The sequence below is a fragment of the Acinonyx jubatus genome, chromosome B3 (genome assembly GCF_027475565.1).
Source record: "Acinonyx jubatus isolate Ajub_Pintada_27869175 chromosome B3, VMU_Ajub_asm_v1.0, whole genome shotgun sequence".
Lineage (NCBI taxonomy): Eukaryota > Metazoa > Chordata > Mammalia > Carnivora > Felidae > Acinonyx > Acinonyx jubatus.
The window spans coordinates 100,797,342-100,818,876 of record NC_069386.1 but is presented as its reverse complement, the minus strand read 5'-3'; the positions used below and the strand labels follow the sequence as shown (position 1 = coordinate 100,818,876).

General features: G+C 39.4%; 1 protein-coding gene across 9 annotated transcripts in view; it reads right to left on the bottom strand.

The window, feature by feature from the left end:
• KTN1 (kinectin 1) overlaps positions 1-15,412 on the bottom strand; it is a 108,608-nt gene extending 93,196 nt beyond the window's left edge. For all 9 annotated transcript variants that reach the window (XM_027065773.2, XM_027065777.2, XM_027065778.2 and 6 more), the window contains exon 1: positions 15,270-15,412. The gene's annotated coding sequence lies outside the window, so the exon portion shown is untranslated. The remainder of the gene's footprint in view (positions 1-15,269) is intronic.
• Between the last annotated feature and the right edge of the window lie 6,123 nt (positions 15,413-21,535).

Sequence of the window (21,535 nt, the reverse complement as noted above, 5' to 3'; positions counted from 1 at the left end):
ACCTGGGTAACTTAGTAGGTTACGTGTCCGACTCTTGATTTCATCTCAGGTCATGACTCACAGTTCATGAGATCAAGCCCTGCACTGGGCTCCTCGATGACAACACCGAGACTGCTTTGGATTCTCTCTCTCTCCCTCTCTCTGTCCCTCCCCTGCTTATGCATTCTCTCTCAAAATAAATAAATTCTATTAAAATAAATAAATAAATAATTCAATTAACTGGTTTTCATGAAAATGGCTCTTGAAAAGTACTACTTTTCTAACAATGGCTTTTTTTTTTTTGTATTAGGGACTGTTCACCTAAATGCACACTAAGTATTCTACAATAAAATTTCAACATTATAATTTCAGCTAAAGACATGCTCAACAATTTATTTAACATAATGGTTTCCAATTATACCATACATATCGATGTACTACACACAACTGGATGAACCCAGCACATTTTGCTTTGTACACATATGCCAGTCAAGAGGACCGCAGAGCTAGCATCTTCTACAACCCTTCCATCGTTTCTGCCTGGCTTCTATTTCCGCACTGTTTAAAGGACTTGTGTTTGGCCTTTATTCCTCTGAAGGTGCTTATCTGAGCCATAATTTGACTTTCAAGTGAAAATAAAATTGTTTTTAAATGTTTATTCATTTTTTGAGAGAGTGCGAGCAGGGGAGGGGCAGAGAGAGAGGGAGTACAGAATCCAAGCAGGCCCCTGGCTCTGAGCTGTCAGCACAGAGACCCACGCGGGGCTTGAACTCACGAACTGTGAGATCATGACCTGAGCCAAAGTCAGACACTTAACCAACTGAGCCATCCAAGCGCCACTCAAGTGCAGATAAAATGCAAGATAACCCTGAGCTCCAAAAATGCTGAAATTAGTGCAGAAAACAGTACAAAAAGAATAAACTTTCCAAAGAGTAACACCCCACCAACCACCACCAAGTTTTCTCTTCCCTCCTTTGGTATGATATGCCTTCATTTTACCTATTACATTTTACATTCAAAGTGTATTTGTTTTCAAATTGTTTCTATTTACATTAACTCATCTTCATTGCTAGATTAATATTTTCTTACATGTGAAATTGGTCAGTTGAGATGGAACACAACATAACTTACCATTAAAATTAATGGAATATGTTTTCATGTAATAGCTTTTCGCTTAGCAGCAGAGTTTTCAAGAATGAATTCAAGATATTAAAGCAAGGATAAATACATTTGATTCTGAGTTCAATAAGAGTTTAGAGGGCAAGGGACACCAGTTCTATCTCAAAAAGAAAAAATTATTCAGCCTCAGCTAGACTAGCAAGGGATACCTATACACCAAAATAGACTAAAGAAACACAGGATGAGTGAGATCAACTAGTAGGAATAAGAATCACACTTCAAGGCTTAAAGATTTTAATTGTAATCATAACAAATTAGTGTGATACTAAAATCAAATTTATTCTAAAGAGTTGAATAATAACCCAACAAGATTAAAAGAAGGCAGAGTTGAGCAAAGGAAGGGAACAGATCACAGAACTAGAGCAGTCAGGATACTGTGAGCTGAGCTTCAAAAAACAAATTAGGAGGGGCACCTGGATGGCTCAGTTGGTTAGGCAGTTAAGAGCCTGACTCCTGGTTTAGGCTCAGGTCATGATCTCATAGTTCAGGGGTCCAAGCCCTTCCTAGGGCTCTGTGATGACACAGTGGAGTGTACTTGAGATTCTTTCTCTCCCTCTCTCTCTGCCCCTCTCCTGTGTGCACACACGCACATTCTCTGTCTCTCTCTCTCAAATAAATTTAAAAAATAGGAATAGGTAAAAATGAAGATGAAGACTCCCATAAGGATGGTTTTATTCCAAACACTTAAAATGACAGATAAAACATTCACATCTCCCCATAACTGTAAATATCTTTTCAGTTATTCTGTGATTGATGTATTTTTTTTAATGTTCATTTGTTTTTGAGAGCATGCACGCACGCGCACACACACGCACGCACAAGTCGGGGAGGTGCAAAGAGAGAGGGAAACAGAATCAGAACTAGGCTCCAGGCTCTGAGCTGTCAACCCAGATCCCAACATGGGGCTCAAACTGTGATTGATATATTTCTTGTCTCCTTTCATCATCCTTGTTTCTCTTTTTATTATTCAGTTTCTTATAATTCTTAGAATTTGGGGTTGGAAAAACCATGTAGCTGGTGTAGAGATTCCTAGTATAAATAGGTTGTTAGCATCTTCATAGTATTTAACAAGTCTTTAGTCCTTTTTATTTCCAATAAATTGGTAAATTTAGAGGTTACATCGGATTCAAGATTATGACTTGAGTGTAAGACTACAGCACAGACAACGTGGCATATTTCCAAAAGTATGTATCTAATGTCCAGATGTCTCCCCTTTTGTAGTGATATTAGCAGCTACTGGTTATCCTTGCCTAGACATTATTCATTAGGGAGATGCAAATTGGTGGTATTCTAAGTCTATCATTCTTTCTTGATTAGGTAGAATACATCTATACAAATTTCTTCCCTGACCTGAGAAACAATTCATATGAGTAGGATAAATGCTTCTATTTACCAATTGTCAAAATAATAAGCTGGTCCAACAGCAATTAATTAAAGGTTTTTTTAAAGAAATGTTGTAGTATGGATTCACAGGTTAAACACATTTGATTGGTTTCAATTCATTAGTTATTACCTTTATTGATGTTCAAATTCCCTTTTGGCCAATGGGATCCTATTCAGGACGGCTCCTGTTGTTTCAACACTATCCTCATACTTTTTGCCTCTATTGCTTCAGGTATGTTCTAGTCTGTGGCAAACAGACTCTAAAGTGGTCCTCATGGTCTCTGCCACTTGGGTGTACTCACCCTTGTGCAATCTCTTGGTAAGGGTGAGTGAGATCTGTGACTTGCTTCATATCAATAAAGTATGGCAAAGGTGACAGGATGTAATTGATTACATATACATGATTATGATACTTAAGACTGTAACCCATGTTACTTAGGACATGCTTCGTCTCCCTTAATAGCTTTGAAGAAGCAAGCTGCCATGTTGGTAAGCTGCCTATGGAGAAAGCCATGGAGCAAGGAGCTAAAAACAGCCTCCTGGACAATAACCAGCAAGAAACTGAGGCTTTCGCTTAGGCAGCCTATAAAGTACTGAATGCTACCAACAATTACACGAACTTGGAAGCATATTTTTCCCCAGCTAAGCCTCACATGAGACCCCAGCCCTGGTCAACACCCTAACAGCAACTTTGTGAAACACTGTAGACCCAGTTAAAACTCCTGACCCACAGAATCCATGGTATAATAAATGTGTGTTGTTTTAAGTATCTAACCCTGTATCATACTGTAACAGAAACTAATCATTCAATTTTAAGTTTGTCTCATACATTTCCTGCTTAGACTGAGAAAATGCCCATTTTGAGCACTAATTTACTTTTATTGTGAAAGGTATTTAAAGACCACAATATAGGCACCAGGAGTGCTTTTTGCTACTAAGGCAGTCATTATTTCTAGGTCTTCTTAGTCAAAAAGGACCAGAAAATGTATATATTTTAAGCTAAATTATTGCATGAGGGCATATAGAACGTTTCACTAAAATTAGTACTATGGAGTTTTTATGTCATTTCACTGACCTTAACACTACATCTGTTTTCAGCAATGCTAAAAATCTGTTTTCAACAACACCAGCGTAATCACTCATTTCATTTAGCCCACAATGCACACATTACATAGTACAGGAATAACAATGTATATATACATTACCACCAAAATTATGATTATAGTAGTTTGAGATTTGCCTTTTTTGCCATCCTTCCTCCACTCTCTTCCCAGGGTATATTTCAATTGGGATATACAGCCAAGTTACCATGTTTTAAAGTCACATGGCATAGTTCGCTCTGGTGTTCACCAAGTGAGTACAAGATTCAGTGGTTTCATTTTACTTTTTATTTTTAAGGGTTTTTAAATTTTCATTTAACAATTATGTAAAATATTTAAATGGCTCCAAAGTCAAGTCTTAAGAAAAATTAATTCAAAGCACAAATTATACCCTTGTGCTTTTCTACACTGTAGGTCTCTCCCTCATAAGTAACCATCATTTTTTAGACTTCATTTTCTATTTCTTAATGTTATTTATTCATCGAGAGAGAGAGAGAGAGAGAGAGAGAGAGCGCGCGCAAGCAAGCGAGTAAGCGCCGGGCAGGGGCAGAGAGAGAGAATCCCAAGCACAGAGCCCAACACAGGGCTTGATCACGTGAATTGGGATATCATGACCTGAGCTGAAATCACGAAGTGGAGAAGTGGATGCTTAACCAAATGAGCCATCCAGGCTCCCCTCTCTTCTACTTTTAATAAGACACACACACACACACACACACACACACACACACACACAATCATCTCCTTTATCAGTACAGGACTGCATATTATAAACACTTCTATCCACTTTGCTTTTTGTGTGTGTGCGTGTGTGTATGTGTTTTTTTTTTTTTAACTGTTCCAGAATAGACCTACTTTGTGACTAGAGGCACAGTGAACCAGGTAGAAACAGTTGAAAATAAATTATGTAGAAGGAGAGGTAACAGGGGATTTAGCGCAGATGGAAAAAAAAAAATTGTTTTACATCTCTACTCAAAATAAGCCAGACAAACCAAAACCCCAAACCATAGGAAGAAAATTAATGAGGGAGGGAGGGGGAGAAATCAATAAAAAACATTAATTAACACCAAATGGTATTAGTTTTATAAAACAGTCGTCATAAAGATTTTTAAATTTCAACATGTTAAAGATGTCAGAGATAAAAAGACTCCTTTTTTTAAAGTAGCAAAAAGGTTATAAAACAAAAATAGAACTGAAATAGATGGGTGCATATGAAAAAGCAACTCCAAATCCAAGAGATGAAAACTATACATATTGGCAAATAGACTCAACAGACAAAATGAAGTCCAGACTGAACAGAGTAGAATTGGTAAACTGCTATAGAGTACTGAATTCACCTAGTATAAGGCACAGAAAAATAAAGAGAAAAAAAAACCTGAAAGAGCAATTGAGGTACAAAGACCCCAACTTAGGTTTTTCAAAAAAGATGTGAAAATCACAGAAGCCATATTTGAAGAGCTGAGAATTTTCCAAAATTGAAGATCAGATTCCTCAGATTATATTCCTCAGAGTATACATACTCTTAGTACTAGTTGGATATAAAGATGTTTGTCCTCATATACAGTACACTGTGGTGAAATTGTGAAATACCAAGCACAATGAGCTGCTATTTAAGGAAAGAATTAACCAGACTGCTTCACAACAAGTATCCGTAACAACTTAAGAAAACCAGATGCAAACCCTGGCATCACGGAAATGTTTGCAAATCTCTTATGATGTCACCCGGAGAGAGTGGAGACTTCAAATTTATCCGTACTTTAAACTCTATCCATATTTTAATACTCTCATGACTCTAAAAGCAAGGTGTGGACAATGCATAAAACTAGTAATTCAAAGACTTATTTCAAAGCATCTACTAAATTCACACATTCTAGCCCTTAAAAAAACCAAATTGAAATGCTAAGCAGTAAAATTTTACAGAAAACAGTAGCATAAAAGAGAAGAAACACAAATTAATTCCAGGCAAAGAATTTTGAAAGGCAACATAAAACTTTGTAAGAGGACATGTAAGAATATCTTTATAACCTTGTGGTAGGGAAGGATTTCCTAAACAAGACACAAAGTATAAATCATAAAAGGAAAATACTGATAAATTCAACAAAATTAAAATTTTTATCTATTAACAAAGACACTATATAACAAAGACAAGCCACAAAGTGGGAGAAGACATTTGTGATACTAATCAGCAAAGAATTAATATTCAGAACCTATTAAGAACTCCTATCAAAAAGAAAAGCAATCCAACAGAAAAATCAACAGTCATTCCAGAGAAAAGGAAACAAAAATGGCCAGCAAACATTTGAAAAGATGTTTCTTCTCAGTAAGCAGAAATGCAAAACCTACAAGGTATCATGAGGCTTACTCTAATATTTGACAATTATCAAGTATAGGCAAGAATGTGGAGCCATCACATGTACACGTTAGTGAGGGGAATAAACTGGCACAACTGCCCTGGAAAACAATTTGGCACTGCCTAATAAAGCTGAAAATGCACCCCCCCTACAACTCAGCAATTCCACTCCTAACTAAACAGAAAGTCCAAAACAATTTGCTCAAAGGGCAAATCTCAACTCATTAGTGAGCAGAAAAATTAACTTAGTGGGTCTTAATTATCTTATTTTTAATGAAATGTCCTACCATCACATAGGTGTGGGTTTTTTTTCAACAAACTTTCTTGTTCTATATGTGGCACATCTGATAATGTACTGAATCCCATAATGTAAAATGTATTCCCTACTGTTAGTAACAAAAACATTTTTAAAAACACTATCCTGGAGATATTTATGTATGCAAGCGTACCAATACACCTATGCAAGATGTTCACAGCAGAGTTTTTAATAATAACAAAAGAAAAGTGGAAACAACCCAAATGCCCGTCAATAGGTAATAAAGTGAAAAATATTCATATAATGAAATTCCATGCAGCAGTGAAAGTGAATGAATTAGAGCTATATGCAAAATGGTGGAAGAATATCAGGACCATAAAGCTGAGGGTAAAAAGAAAGTTGCAAACGAACTCATACAGAAGGATCTCTTTTATATAGAGTTCAAAACCAAAACAGAAAAAAAAATATTTTAGGGATAGAAACAGATGTGGTAAAATCACATAAAAAAAAGTCATCAAAAAACAAAAATAAAAGCAAAAAAAGTTGGGGCGCCTGGGTGGCTCAGTCGGTTAAGTGTCCAACTTCGGCTCAGGTCACATCTCACGGTTCATGGGTTCGAGCCCCATGTCGGGATTTGCACTGACAGCTCAGAGCCTGGAGCCTGCTTCAGATTCTGTGTCTCCCTCTCTCCTCCTCCCCACTCGCACTCTGTCTCTCTTAAAAATAAATACTTAAAAAACCCCACAAAAAACAAAAAAGGCAAATATAACATAATGGTTACTTCTGGGGGGCAGGGAAGAGTAGCACAAAAAGAAAAAGTTATGATAATGTCCTTGAACTGGTATTAGATACAAGGCTGTTCACTGCATCCTTACTCTTTATCTTTCATATATTTTATTTTGTTTTTATGTACTTAATTTTTAACAAAAAAAATTTAAAGTTGAGTGAAAGGTACACAGATATTTGGTACAAAGCTATTTCTTTTATATTTCATCTTCAAATTGTACAACATATTCTATATGCTTTTGTACACCTGAATCATTCAATACTTGTTTTAACTTTCAACAAAATAAAAAAAAATGACAAATAAAGATAAATATAAATTAAAATCTCTCAACCTCTCAATCTCTTTCTAGCTTCAGCTCTGGTCATGATCTCACAGTTTGTGAGTTCAAGCCCCACATCAGGCTCACTGCTGTCAGCACAGAGCCTGCTTTAGATGCTCTGTCCCACTCTCTCTCTCTCTGCCCCTCCCCTGCTTACGCTCTCTCAAAATAAACAAACTTAAAAAAAAATCCTCTCTCTCCCACTGACCCTGCCCTGTGCTCACTCTAAAATCAAAAAAAAATTTTTTTTTAATTGGTATGTTATTTTAAATGCTGCTGGGATGTTTTGTTTAAATAAAACTGAAAGAATATGGAATATAATTACTCACCTATTTATACCATATAAACAATGCTAGACAAGCAGGAAAGAATTCAGCCTGGTTCATTTCAGTTATTTTATATTTATAAAGTATTTCTTGTCTCCCCTACCCCTATCAGACAAGGTAAATCCATGGGTTATATTTTACATCGAATTCCGAGGCTAATCTTAAATGTGTATTTTACTTGAAAACTGCTCCAAAAATTTCAAGCTCAGAAAGACATTATTCAAGTTAAAACTAAATGCAATTTTCTGGACACTCTCCCACCCCCAACAACCAAAAGAGCAAAATGACTAAGTCGCTTTTATAAAGGATCCAATTTAAACTTAAAATTATGGTTAATATCTAGGTCAAACTGGAAGGGACTTAAGAAATTACTCCCATTCATTAGCAACAGGGTATCAACCACAAGGATTATTATACACCAGAGAACCTGAAACTGTACCCAGATATGAAGAGTACCAATATGACAAGCTTGAGAAATTCACTTCACAGAATTCATAACCTTCAGCCACCCTCGGACATCCAGGTTATGAAAATGTGAAAGAATTACACAACACATTTCAAATAAACATGACTTCCAATAAACTGAATACAGGTCAGAACCAACATAAAGGAATTCAACCTGTGTGTGGATATTAAAAATTTAAGAAAACATCTTAAATGTTCAGCAACATAGCATTCAGAACACTGGGGAGCTTTCAATGTACAGCTTAGCCTGTTCAAATTTATTTCAAAGATAACTAGATCTAAACACATGCAATCACTAAATTATGTATGCACACATTTTACTCAGAAGACTTACATTACTGATCAACAAGGTTAACTATATGCACAAAAATATTTTTGCTGGAATTCGTGTATTAAATCATTTTCCATTCTGCTCCCAAGAATAAACCTGAAACCCTTATTTTTGGTCTCACTTTACATGGCATTCCATGTAAATCAACTAGCCATGCTAACAGAAGACTGATGGCACAAATGAGAAGCAGAAGGCTCAATGAGTCCCAATCATTTTCAAACAAGCATTCATTCATTCATCAAATTGAGCACCACCTACTACAAAAAATATAGTTCCCTGGTAAAGAAGACAAAGTTCCCACTTCAGAGTGGGCAGTTACAGCAGTAACTCATAACACACATTCACAGAAATAAGCCTGAGAAAATTTCTTGGAATCTAGAAAGAGCATAGTCTACCTACTGTTTCTACATAAAACATTTTATATAATATTTGGTTTTAAGTTGCTTTTACTATTTTCTCCACTTGAAAAATTTCAAGTCCTCAAATTTAAGTCGCTAACATTAAGAATCAATCCTCTAACTCTGGGAGAAAAAAAAAAACCTGTATAACATTAATGTAGCTTTCTAATACCTAACAGATAATTGCACATAGACAGTGCCTATTTATTATTCATTCATGTATAGTAATCTCTATGCCCCACATGGGGCTTGAACTCACAACCCCCAGATCAAGAGGGACACACTCCACCAACTGAGCCAGCCAGGCACCCCATTATTATTATTATTACTTTAGAAAGCATTCTTTCAAAACAGTTCAATGAATCAGGATGGGCTCTAGATCAGAATACCTCAGTTCGCATTCAGGTTCCTCCTCTTACTTGCTCTTTAAACAAATTATTTAACCTGTTTCCCTAGTTTCCACCAAATAGTACCTATCCCATAAAACTGTTTAAGAGGATTATATATGGCACCGTACATAAGTGTTTACAGAGACTAACAGCAAATAAGCACCCTAATATTAGCCATCACTTATGTAGCAACTAGTAAGATAATACATGCAAGGCAAATGAAACTTAGGCAGTTTAAGACAGTTAAGTTCACACATACAGTAAGTGGTACTAGTTAGCAGAGCCGAACCTAAGCTCTTAAGTCTCCCTAGCACACATGCTTTTTCCACTACACCACACATTATATAATTCAACTACGGGGGGGGGGGGGGGGGAGGACTTACATAAAATCTTGGAGTTAGTAAAGTCTAAGACTTGTAGGTCTCCTAAATACTGACCTCCAGCTTACTACACCAGACCACGCTGTTTCCCTGGCAAATTAAATGACTCGTGCAAAAATAATAATTGTCCCACATTTTCCAGTGAGAATGTAGTATACATCAAGTCTTGTGATAGACAATTACTGAAAATCATGTAAGTTCTGGTAACTAATCATAAATGTTACTAACAGTCACAGTGCCTATGTGGCTCAGTCTGCTAAACATCCCATTTCAGCTCAGGTCATGATCTCATGGGTTCATGAGTTTGAGCCCTGCATGGGGCTCTCTGCTGTCAGTGCAAAGCCTGCTTCATATTCTCTGTTTCCCTCCCTCTCTCTCTCTGCCCCTCCCCAACTAGTGCACGCACTCACACACTCTCAAAAATAAACAAACATTAAAAAATAAATAAATGTTACAGTCAAAATAAAGAAATATGGATAAAGGACATTTTCCTCTTATAATGGTAGGCAGCTAGGATACTATGGCCCCTATGAAACTTACTCAACATGAAAACTATCTTAAAGGAGCTCTCTCACTGGAGTAAATGACATTTCTCCCCTTGATAAAAATACATAGGCTGGTGTCTACACAGAAAGCTAAATGTTTCTGGCTAGCAGTCTACTCTCCTATATACTCACTTATTTCTATAAACCATTAAATAGGAGAATGAAAACAAAAACCGTTATTTCTATAAAAACTAAGTTACATCCTTTGGAAGGCCTTGATGAATGAATGGAAAATCTAGAATGATTTTTAACTTGGAAAGTTTCCCAGTGCCTACATTTTCATTCCATTTTAAAGAAACCAATACTAGAAATCATAGGCAATGCTTTTAGGGTATGATTTACAGAAAAAAAGATTAGTAACCCCCTACTCAAAGACAAGAGATTGATCCAAATAAAAAATGTTCTAAGTTAAAACATGCAAGTTATCTAACCAATGGTCCTAATCACACAGAGAAGGTCCAAAAGATCTCCACAACACTCTAACATCACTCCCTCCAACAAGGGGTTCTCAAAAGCCTCCTGCCACTTTTCTGCTGCTCTCTGCTCCTAGGAAAGGAGTAAACTGAAAACTATATGTATCCAAGAATGAGGTATCCATCACAGTGAGAAACTGTAGAATAAGGATTTAATTCACTTATAATGAATAGATATTTAATAAATCTTTATTGAACTGACCGAAACCCTTAAGATCCATCAATAAACAAAACAGACAAAAAGCCATGCCTTCACAGAGGTTATAGTGTGTGTTGGGGACACAGAGGAGAGACAATGAACACAATCAACAAAGAAATTATATAGTGTTGGAAGGTGGCAAGTGCCATGGAGAAAACAGAGCAAGATACAGGGATCGTAAGTAGGGGAGTACAGCTTCAAATAAAATAAGATAGACCTTTTGAAAAACATTTGAAGAACAAAGATTTGAAGACTACAGGGTTGGCCATGATGATTTTTTAGGGAAAAAGTGATCCAAAGAGGGACAACAGCCAATGTAAAGGCTTTTACTTTGCCTATGAGAAGTCATTGCAGGGTTTTGAGGAGAGAAGTGATAGAATCTAGTTTCTGAGTTGAAAAAGACCAAAGGGAGCTAGGGAAGAAGCAGGAAGGCCAGTTAGGAGGCTAACTACAGAAATCTAGTCTAGAGATAAGATGGCCAGGACCAGCCTCGAAAGCAATACAGGTGGTAAGAAGTGACTTGATTCTAGATATATTTTCAAGATAAGATAGAACCAAGAACGCCAAGTGTGAAAGAGATGTCAGAAATGACTCCAACTTTTTTTTTGCGTGAATGTTGGATGGAGCTACCACCAAATGAGATGGACTAGACTGTATCTGAGGCAGGTTTAAAGAGAAAAATGGAAGTTCAGTTTGAATTGAGTACTTCACCTACAAGCAGAAATGCAGAATAGGTTGTCTGGAGTGCAGAAGGAGAGCCTGGGCCGGAGATATAAATATGGAAGCCATCAGCATATAGGTATTTAAAGCCATGACATTGGATGAGATCACCAGAGAAATATAAAAAGAAAAGTGAACCAAGGACTGAGCACTTCAACTTCAAGAGTAGAAGATGAATCATAAGGCAGAAAGAGCAAAGCAATTAGTGAGGAAAGAAACCCAAAAAACACTGTCCCTGAAGGAGGGGAGTATAAACAAATTAAAGTTCCACTCTGTATACAAATCACTTTGCTGAAACCAGATTTAAGTTAAAAGTTCTTAATCAGACTGTAGTAAAGTGATATGTAAAATACTAAATCATAACTTTTATAAAAGGAGTGGAACATTTCTTAAATAATTCCTAGAAATACTCTATTTTCTATTGGAGTCTCTACTAAAATTAGTCTTAGCACTAAAAGTATATTTTGTCTATTTTATCTTTTTAACATAAAAGTCTATAACATTAGAGGAGGGAAAAAAAAAAAAGCCTAAATGGTCTGCACTGCCATCTCTCTCAAAGACCAAAAACTCGTTTAAACAGCAAGTCAACAGCCCAGCATACAAATAATTATAAATTGTCATTACTTTTCTTTTTCTAGAGCTCAGATACCACAGGTTAAGTTAATCAAACTCTTCAGTTCATATTGCTTAAGATTTTTTCCCCGTTTGATTTTAATTTTGTGTATAGAAAAAGTAGCATATACTCCTATCTAAATCAATGTTTTCCCTGTGATTTGCACATAAACTACATTTTTAGGATGAGAACATCCAAAGTCATGTTAACAAAAACGGAAAGAGAAAGGAATGAAACTCAACTCTATGCATAACAGTGATTGATGTCATTTCTAAAGAACCAGTTACTCGCTTCTAGCCTCTAAGTAGTCTGGATTTACCTTCAAAATAACTAAAAACTTAAAGGGTACACAGAACAAGCAGCTTATAAGATGTTACCCTCAAATATTTGATGCTCTTGCAAAGCATGGTCTCTCTACATTTCTTTATTACATATTAGAGGTCAGATTCCTGAAAAATCCAAAAGTACTTCTGAAAATACTAAATTTACTAACAAATGAAATTTTTACAAAGTATTATGAGATCCTTTAGATTAAAACTTTGCTACAGGGGCAGCTGGGTGGCTCAGTCAGTTAAGCGTCTGACTTCAGCTCAGGTCATGATCTCATGGCTTATGGGTTCAAGCCACAAGTTGGGCTCTGTGCTGACAGCTCAGAGCCTGGAGCCTGCTTCGGATTTCACGTCTCCGTTTCTCTCTCTGCCCCTCCCCCCGTTCATGCTCTCTCTCTCTCTCTCTCTCTCAAGAATAAACATTAAAAAAATTAAAAAAAAAACTTTGCCACACAAAAATTATAATATTTAACTAAAATTATATCTTCCATATTTTTAAGGAAAATTCTATTTTAACTTTAATAACAGTAACAATCTTGAGTCATAGAAGCTTCAAAAAAGCGTTCACTTCTTAGGCACTTTAAAAAAGCCATATTGATTGGGCGCCTGGGTGGCTCAATTGGTTAAGCATCTGACTTCAGCTCAGGTCATGATCTCACCATGAGTTCCGGTCCCGGACCGGGCTCTGTGCTGACAGCTCAGAGCCTGGAGCTTGCTTCAGATTCTGTGTCTCCCTCTCTCTCTGCCCCACTCACACTCTCTCTCTCTCTCTCTCAAAAAACATTAAAAATTTTTTAAAATTAAATAAAAAATTAAAAAGCCATATTGACTTAATTAACAGCTAATTATTAAAATGTTCTTCCCACATTAAAGCCTACAAACTGGAAGGATGCTTGGGGTCAGAGACCCAAGAAAACACTTGCATCAAGCAGAAAAGACTACTGATGCTAAGGGATGACACAGAAAAACCTAAATTGGAACAAAATCATAAATTAATGACTCTTCGGAATGTTGACCCTGAGTCATCAAGAAAAGGTTAATACTCAATATCCCTTACAATTTTAAAGAGCTTAATATTTAAAGAAATTTTTTCATTGGCTTTCTTTTATTTTAAGCTTCAGTGTGATTATGAGTCTCATAAAGGTAAATAGAACACTGCATTCTCTAAGCACACTTGACAGAGATAGTTATGACCGCTCATGCTGTAAAATTAGAAAAGATATTTCTAATTTTACAGAGGAAGATGAACTTTTCTTAGAACCTACAAACAATAAACCCAGCTATTTCTTGTTAGATCTTTGAATGAAACGGGAGGAGGGAGAGCTTGTTTATCAGAAAGCACAGTAAATATGAAAGCCTACAGCAGGGCACGTCTACCCCAAATACAGATCAACTCCAAAGTACTCAGTGTTATTCTTGCAAAGATCATCCCAGTCTTGTTGGCAACCGTTTTAGCCAAGCTGGAGGCAGTGTGGCCATTTGCCTACTAGGTGAGATAGAACAAGTGCAACCTAATTTAGCAAAAACTCAATTTTTAAATCAATTCCTAAACAATTCAAAGTGCTCTGTTCACCCCAAGGTGTTTATCTATAGCAGGCTACGGCTGTCTAAAATTTTCAAGACTTTCCACAAAGCATCTCAAAAAACCCACAACTTGGAACAGTTAGCTCTTTAAGCAGTGCCTATTCACATACCTTCTAAGGAATCCTTTTCTGATACAGGCCCAACTACGAATTTCGATTCCTCCTTCCTCCCAGAAGGAAAGGCTAAAAGTAAACAGCCCGCTCTTTAACCTGATCAAGCCGCAGCTGTACAAGGTTAGGATGCCGCTCCCGGCGCCGGGAGCTGCCCTTCTCTGGTGCACACATGCTCCTCGACAACCAACGTGCGGGGCTGCACATCCCACACCTGGTGTCTGATTACCGTATGACTTTCCTAGGCTGCCGGTTTGGTTTTCTGCCTAGCTCCCCAACGCCAAAATTCTCATTGTTGGAAACTGAAGGGGGAGGGGGAATCACTAAGGAAGACACACCCCTCAGGGAGAGGAAGGGATAACTTCCCCCGTCTCGAGGGCGGTCCAGAGATTTTTCCAAACTCTCCCCAAACGCATCTTTCCCAGCCCCAACTGCCCCCCCCCCTTCCCGACCGTGACCCAGGGACACGCACCCGGCGGTGGGAGGGGGCACTGGGAAGAGGGCCAGCACCGGTTCCCTAAGTATCCGGAGGGGCAGCGAGAACTGAAATTCCAGCATGGCGTAAGCATGGCCCAGCTCCGGCCCAGGGACGCCGCCAGAGACGCGCTCCCTCTGTCCGCCGGCCGAAGAGGCGGTAATCCGCCTTCCTCCTGGGGGCCCACAGGCCCAGCTAAAAATAGGCGCCTCGGTCACCCCAGGGCCCTCTCCGGCCAACCTCGCACCGGGAGACGTCCCCGGGGGACTCCCCGGCCACACTTGTAGGCGCCGCGGCGGAGCCGGGGTCGGGCCCTGGGCGGCCGGGCGAGGCCAATTGGTCCCTCGGAGCCTTCCCACCAAGGCGGCCCGACCCAGGCAGGAGCTTCACAGGGGCGACCCGGTGCCCGAGGCCTACCCAGCGGGCTGTGGCAGCGGCGGGCGGTGTCCGGGCCCCGGGGCCGCGCCCCCCGTCCGGCGCGGCCCTCCCGCCCGCCCTGGGACACCGCGGCCGGCACAGCACTCCCTACCCTGGTCCCCAAGGCCGGCGCCCGGCCCGGAGCGGCCTGCTCATCCTTACCCTAAGCAGCCGGGGAAGGAGACCGGGAAGACGCGGCGGCACGGGCACTACAGCCCCGGCCGCCCGCTCAGAGGCGCCGCCGCCGCCGCCGCCGCAGTTGCTCAGGTGCCGTCGCGCCGCCCGGCAGGAAACGGGCGGCTTCGGGGCGGGGCGGCCCCCGGCACGTCCCGGCGTCTGGGCCGGCGGTGCCCGGAGACCGGCCCCTTAAAGGGACAGGCGCCCGCCGCCTTTGCCCTGGCGCACGCGTCCGTGGGCTCCGGTAAGCCCCAGCGTGCAGCTAGCTTGGGATTCCGGGGCTTTCCTCCCGAGGCAAAGTCCCGCAGCTAGGTGGAGGGTGGGAGTCCAGGGTTTGGAGGCTCAGCGGAATTCCCTTCATTCATTAGCCCTGCTCTCGTTCCCTCCTTACCCCAAAGCTGGTTTCGTCTTGCATGGCCCTCCCACTGAAGCACCACCTGGCCCCCACACTGGTTGGGTTTTTTTTTTGTTGTTTTTTTTTAACCTTAACCAAACGATACTCGATTTCACCCTGCGCGTCCCAGATTTCCTCCCAGAAATCACTAGAAAACGAAATCCGCTCCTCTGTCTCCAGAGTTTCTCTGAATTCTCCTTCGGGTAACCCTGGCTTCAAACGGAAAGAGAAATTAAAAACTGACCCAAACAAATTGTGTGCAAATATTATGAAACTGCTGTGTCTGCCAGCTGGTGGCCATTCATTAAGCCAGAGTAAATAACAAGAAGCTGCCTCGGAAAGGAGAGGTTGGCCCGAATCCCTGCTTATTAGTCTGCTCTTTGCTGAGAGGATAGCAGCGATCTCCCTGCTCCACTGGCAAAGGAGATGTGCTGATTACCATTGCTTATTGCTCATCAGTCTCTTGCACAATGCCAAGCACTGCCCAGAACATATACAAACACCCCCAGATTCTCCTCAAAAATGATTCAAACGCTTTTAGAGTGTGGATAGAGATAAATAAAACGAGGACTCTTCACTAACTCCTCCCCCTACATCCCGACCAAGGAGGAATAAAAGCAATCTTTAAGGAATGAACATCAGAACAGTTCCTACACCAACAGAGAATTTCCTGTATATGGGCTGGCTAAAAACGCACTATACGTTTGTATTGTAATTATTTTTGTCTAAGCTTTCTAGAGCACCTCCAAAGTACAAATGAAAACTGAGCAAGAATGTGTTAGCATGAGATGTTGAGAATTCTGACAGTCTCCAGCCACTATTTCCTCCAAAAATGCATTCTGTCTTATTTTAACTCCAGAAGTGACCTTTTTCCTTTCTCAGTAGTGTTAGTCCCTCAGCTGCTCCAATGCACTCAAAGCAATCTCTCTCTAAACCACTGGCTGTCTCCTAAGCATGTGCCAAAGGATCCAGCTTTATTGAAGAGTGAAGCCATTAAACTCAATACAAAGGGGGAAGTGCATCATTTGTATAATGGAGTTTAAGGACTCTTGATTTAGCTCACAAACAATCACCTAACTTCCTCTGGTTAGTACCAAGACAGGTTTTAGGCTAGAATAAAAATTTTTATCATTTTTCTGACTTCAGTAAAACCTCCGTGTCATTTTAGAGACAGTAATATTTAAGTACATTTGTATATAAGACAGTAAGTCGAGTTTGGGGACATGTTTACCCTAAATATACTAAGTTTTACGGTCAGAACTCACTCATTTTTGTGTGCCATAGTTTGAAATAAAGAAGCATAAATGTATCAGCTATTTCAATTTTTCTGGATGATTGGACTTTGACTTTTTAAAAGGAAAGTGAGTAGATGCTTTATTCTTTATAAGATTTCTATTTATTCACAGCTAAACAAAAAGACTAACTAGAACTGTTATGCATGGTAAGCCCTATTAGAAATTAAGACCTACCCTGTACATTTTTAAATATAGTATAATATAACTATAATTAACATATAATTAACCTAAAATATAATTAATCTTGATTGCTGCTTACTACCTTCCAAAAACTACTGAGACAGCAACTAACCTGCTAAAAAGGATTAGCATCTGAGGTATCACTAAGTGTAACAACTCAGAAATTAAATTTGATTGAAAGCTGTAGAGTGTAACACTATCACCTGAAGAGTACTCATCTCTTTTTTTTTTTTTTAATTTAACAAAGCACAATTTACTGGAGTGTGCCTTCTGATAATAATTCTCTTTGTTCTGAATTTTGGAAAAGTTTTAAAGACACACAATACACATCTCTCCAGCAGAGAGAGAAAGCTAGCTATTCCTGTTTTGTCTAGGGAAGATTTCCCAGAAGTGGTGAGTTATACAGAGATTTGAGTAATATCTGAGTAACAGATTACATCTCCTATTCCATCAGATCAGGGATGGCAGAGATGAAAGTATAATGAAGCAATTCACAGAACTAGAAGTAAAGGGCAGATTCCAGGTACCTTCTCCACCCATTAATGGAATGGAGAAGTGCATAGGAACATCTGCGGCTGTAGATTCACAAGTGATCAGCTATCCCAACAAAGTATCTAGCACGTAACTGTGTTTATTGGAAATCTGCATTGTGCCCCTTTGACATGTAGTCTCTTCAAGCATATGGTATTCAGGTGCTTTCATGACAAATTACTTGCCACTCTTTGCAGGGAGAGGTAGGTTCTGTGTCCCCTCCTCTTGAATCTGCAAAGGCCAATAGGATATGCTAGAAGTAAATGTCCCAAGTTCTGGGCCCAGGCTCTAAGAGATAGGCAGCTCTACTTCCTGTCTCATGGAACCACAGATCTTACAGCCCTGAGCTACTATGTGAAAAGTCCAACAACTTTGCTAGAAAGACCATGTGGGGAAGTTGTGAGACTACATGGGGAGGAAGAGAGACCCACCTGGGCCTTGCCTTCTAACTGTATCTACCACTGGGCCAGATAAGTGAATGAAGCCTTCCAGAATCCCAGACTTTCTACACCACAAGTTAAATACCACCAGTGGCCCTAGTCAGTACCACATGGAGGAGAAGGATCACCCAGCCAAGCTCTGCTCGAATTTCTCACCCTATATAATTTTTATAATTTTTAAAATGTTTTTATTTATTTTTTGAGAGAGGGAGAGAGAGCGAGCAGGGGAGGAACAGAGAGGAAGGGAGGCAGAGGATCCCAAGGGGGCTCCGCATCGACAGCAGAGAGCCCAATGTGGGCCTCTAACCCATGAACCCTGATATCATGACCTGAGCCAAAGTTGGACACTTAACTAATTGAGCCACCTAGGTGCCCCAATTTTTATGATTTTTAAATGGCTTATTCTTCAATAATAGAGAAGCAGAACAATCTTTGTTTCACTTCTGAATAGCTACAGGAAATATTAAAATCTCATATAAGCAGAAGGGAGTTATCCCAAGACTTCCCTGGGGCCTTTCAAGGGAAACTTGGGCAGGAATGGGCAGAGAGGAAAAGCTACTTTGTAGCTACTTTGTAGCATAATTTAACATTACTGAAACCACAGTCATGTCTCACATCTTCAAAAACTTGTCCAATGATTGAAAACTAGTGGATTTGATGAAGAAAGATGAACCAGTACTGATTGTGCATATATGCACTGTGCAGGTATTTAATGTACATTATCTCACACAATTACCAAAACCACCCTATAGTATAGCACTGGGGTCACACTGAGTAACTAGCTCAAGGACACAGAACTCAAAAACCAGCACCTAAACCCAGATCTGTTTGACTCCAATCCCTATGCATGTGCCACTGCACTAGGTTGACTCCCAAAACATAAACCCTTAGATATACAAACATTTAAAATGTAAGTTTTGGGGCACCTGAGTGGCTCAGTCAGTTAAGCATCCAACTCTTGATTTTGGCTCAGGTCATGATCTCACGAGACTGAGCTCTGCATCTCGCTCAGCACACTGGGTGTGGAGCCTGTTTAAGATTCTCTCTCTGTCACTCCCCTGCTGGCACGTGCACACTCTCTCTCTTTCTAAAAAACAAATAAGATGTAAGTTTTCATTTATATGTAGGTTTCAATTATTCCTGATATCTTTTTTAGCTTATTAGCTTAAATAATGAGCACACATGTAACATTCAACCTAATCAGCAATATAAGAATGCCTACCAGCCAGCATCATATAAACTCTTCTAATAGAATTCAGCATTGAAAAATGTACACTTCATCCAAATATACCTAGTAATTGGAAGAAACAAACTTTAAAGCCTCTTTGATTCTATGCACTTCCTTATAAGGATTTTATACACTTCCTTATAAGGAGGTTTTTGGTTTTTTTTTAATATTGAATTTGCAATCACAGAACCTTACTGTGCTCCTTCTTAGCTGAGTGACTTTGGACAAGTCATTTCACTTCTCAGAGTTTTAGTTTCCTCCCTGATTAGCAGATGAGACAAGTACTTAGCTCTAAGGGTTAGTGTGAGAATCAAATGAGATCATGTATTTTTTTAAGGTAATCCTACACCCAACATGGGGCTTGAACTCACAACCTGAGATCAAGGGTTGCATGCCCTACTGACTGAGCCAGCCAGGTGCCCTGAGATCGTGTATTTTTTAAAATTTTGAAACTATGGGGCGCCTGGGTGGCTCAGTCAGTTGAGTGTCCAACTTCAGCTCAGGTCATAGTCTCACAGTTGGTGGGTTTGAGCCCTGCATCAGGCTCTGTGCTAACAAACAGCTCGGAGCCTGGAGCCTGCTTCAGATTCTGTGTCTCCCTCTCTCTCTTCCCCTCCCCTGCTCATGCTCTGCCTCTCTCTGCCTCTCAAAATTAAATAAATGTTAAAAATTTTTTTTAATTTGAAACTAGAAAATGGTATATAACATATTATTATAGACTACCTTATGACAGTTTCTTACTCAATATAAATATTAAATAAGGTGTTGTTTAAGCTAAATTATGTCTGAATTATAACTATGATATCAGCTACTTTTCATACACTGCTTATAATTGCTAATTCTAACAACAGTCGAGTGAGATGTAATTGTGCCCATTTTTTAGTCGAGAAAGCAGGCTCAGAGAGTCAAGTAATTTGTCTAGGCCAAATGGCTAATAAGTGGCAGAGCTGAGTCTGAAACTCCCAAATCCAAGCTTCTTCCACTCTACTGCCAACATGCCAACAGGCTAGTTTATAAACTGCTTGTACAGCATTAAAAAAAAGGGAGTTAATATCTCTCCTGTCACCTCAGGCGAAATACTCCTACCCATACCAGATAGGTAGGAATCATTCTTATCTCTAAAAACATTACATCTAACTCAACAGTCTGCTCAAACAGCTACTTCAGTGTTTAAATGTTTAGTGTTGCCTTCACTGCTGTGTAATCCTTCTGTTAGTCTAACCTCAACCTTGGACACATGTTTTTTTCTTTCTAACATTTTAGTTAAATTCAAGTTAGTTAACATATAGTATAGTATTGGTTTCAGGAGTAGAACTTAGTGATTCACTACTTACATGTAACATCCAATGGCCCAAAGGCAAGGGAATTAAAAGCAAAAATGAATTATTGGGACCTCATCAAGATAAAAAGCTTCTGCACAGCAAAGGAAACAACCAACAAAACTAAAAGGCAACCAACGGAATGAAAAAGATATTTGCAAATGACATATCAGATAAAGTGTTCCTATCCAAAATCTATAAAGAACTCACCAAACTCCACACCCGAAAAACAAATAATCCAGTGAAAAAATGGGCAGAAAACATGAACAGACACTTCTCTAAAGAAGACATCCGGATGGCCAACAGGCACATGAAAAGATGCTCAACGTCACTCCTCACCAGGGAAATACAAATCAAAACCACACTGAGATACCACCTCATGCCAGTCAGAGTGGCTAAAATGAACAAATCAGGAGACTATAGATGCTGGAGGGGATGTGGAGAAATGGGAACCCTCTTGCACTGTTGGTGGGAATGCAAACTGGTGCAGCCGCTTTGGAAAACAATGTGGAGGTTTCTCAAAAAATTAAAAATAGATCTACCCTATGACCCAGCAATAGCACCACTAGGAATTTACCCAAGGGATACAGGAGTACGGATGCATAGGGGCACTTGTACCCCAATGTTTATAGCAGCACTCTCAACACTAGCCAAATTATGGGAAGAGCCTAAATGTCCATCAACTGATGAATGGATAAAGAAATTGTGGTTTATATATACAATGGAATACTACATGGCAATGAGAAAGAATGAAATATAGCCTTTTGTAGCAACGTGGATGGAACTGGAGAGTGTTATGCTAAGTGAAATAAGTCATACAGAGAAAGACAGATATCATATGTTTTCACTCTTATGTGGATCCTG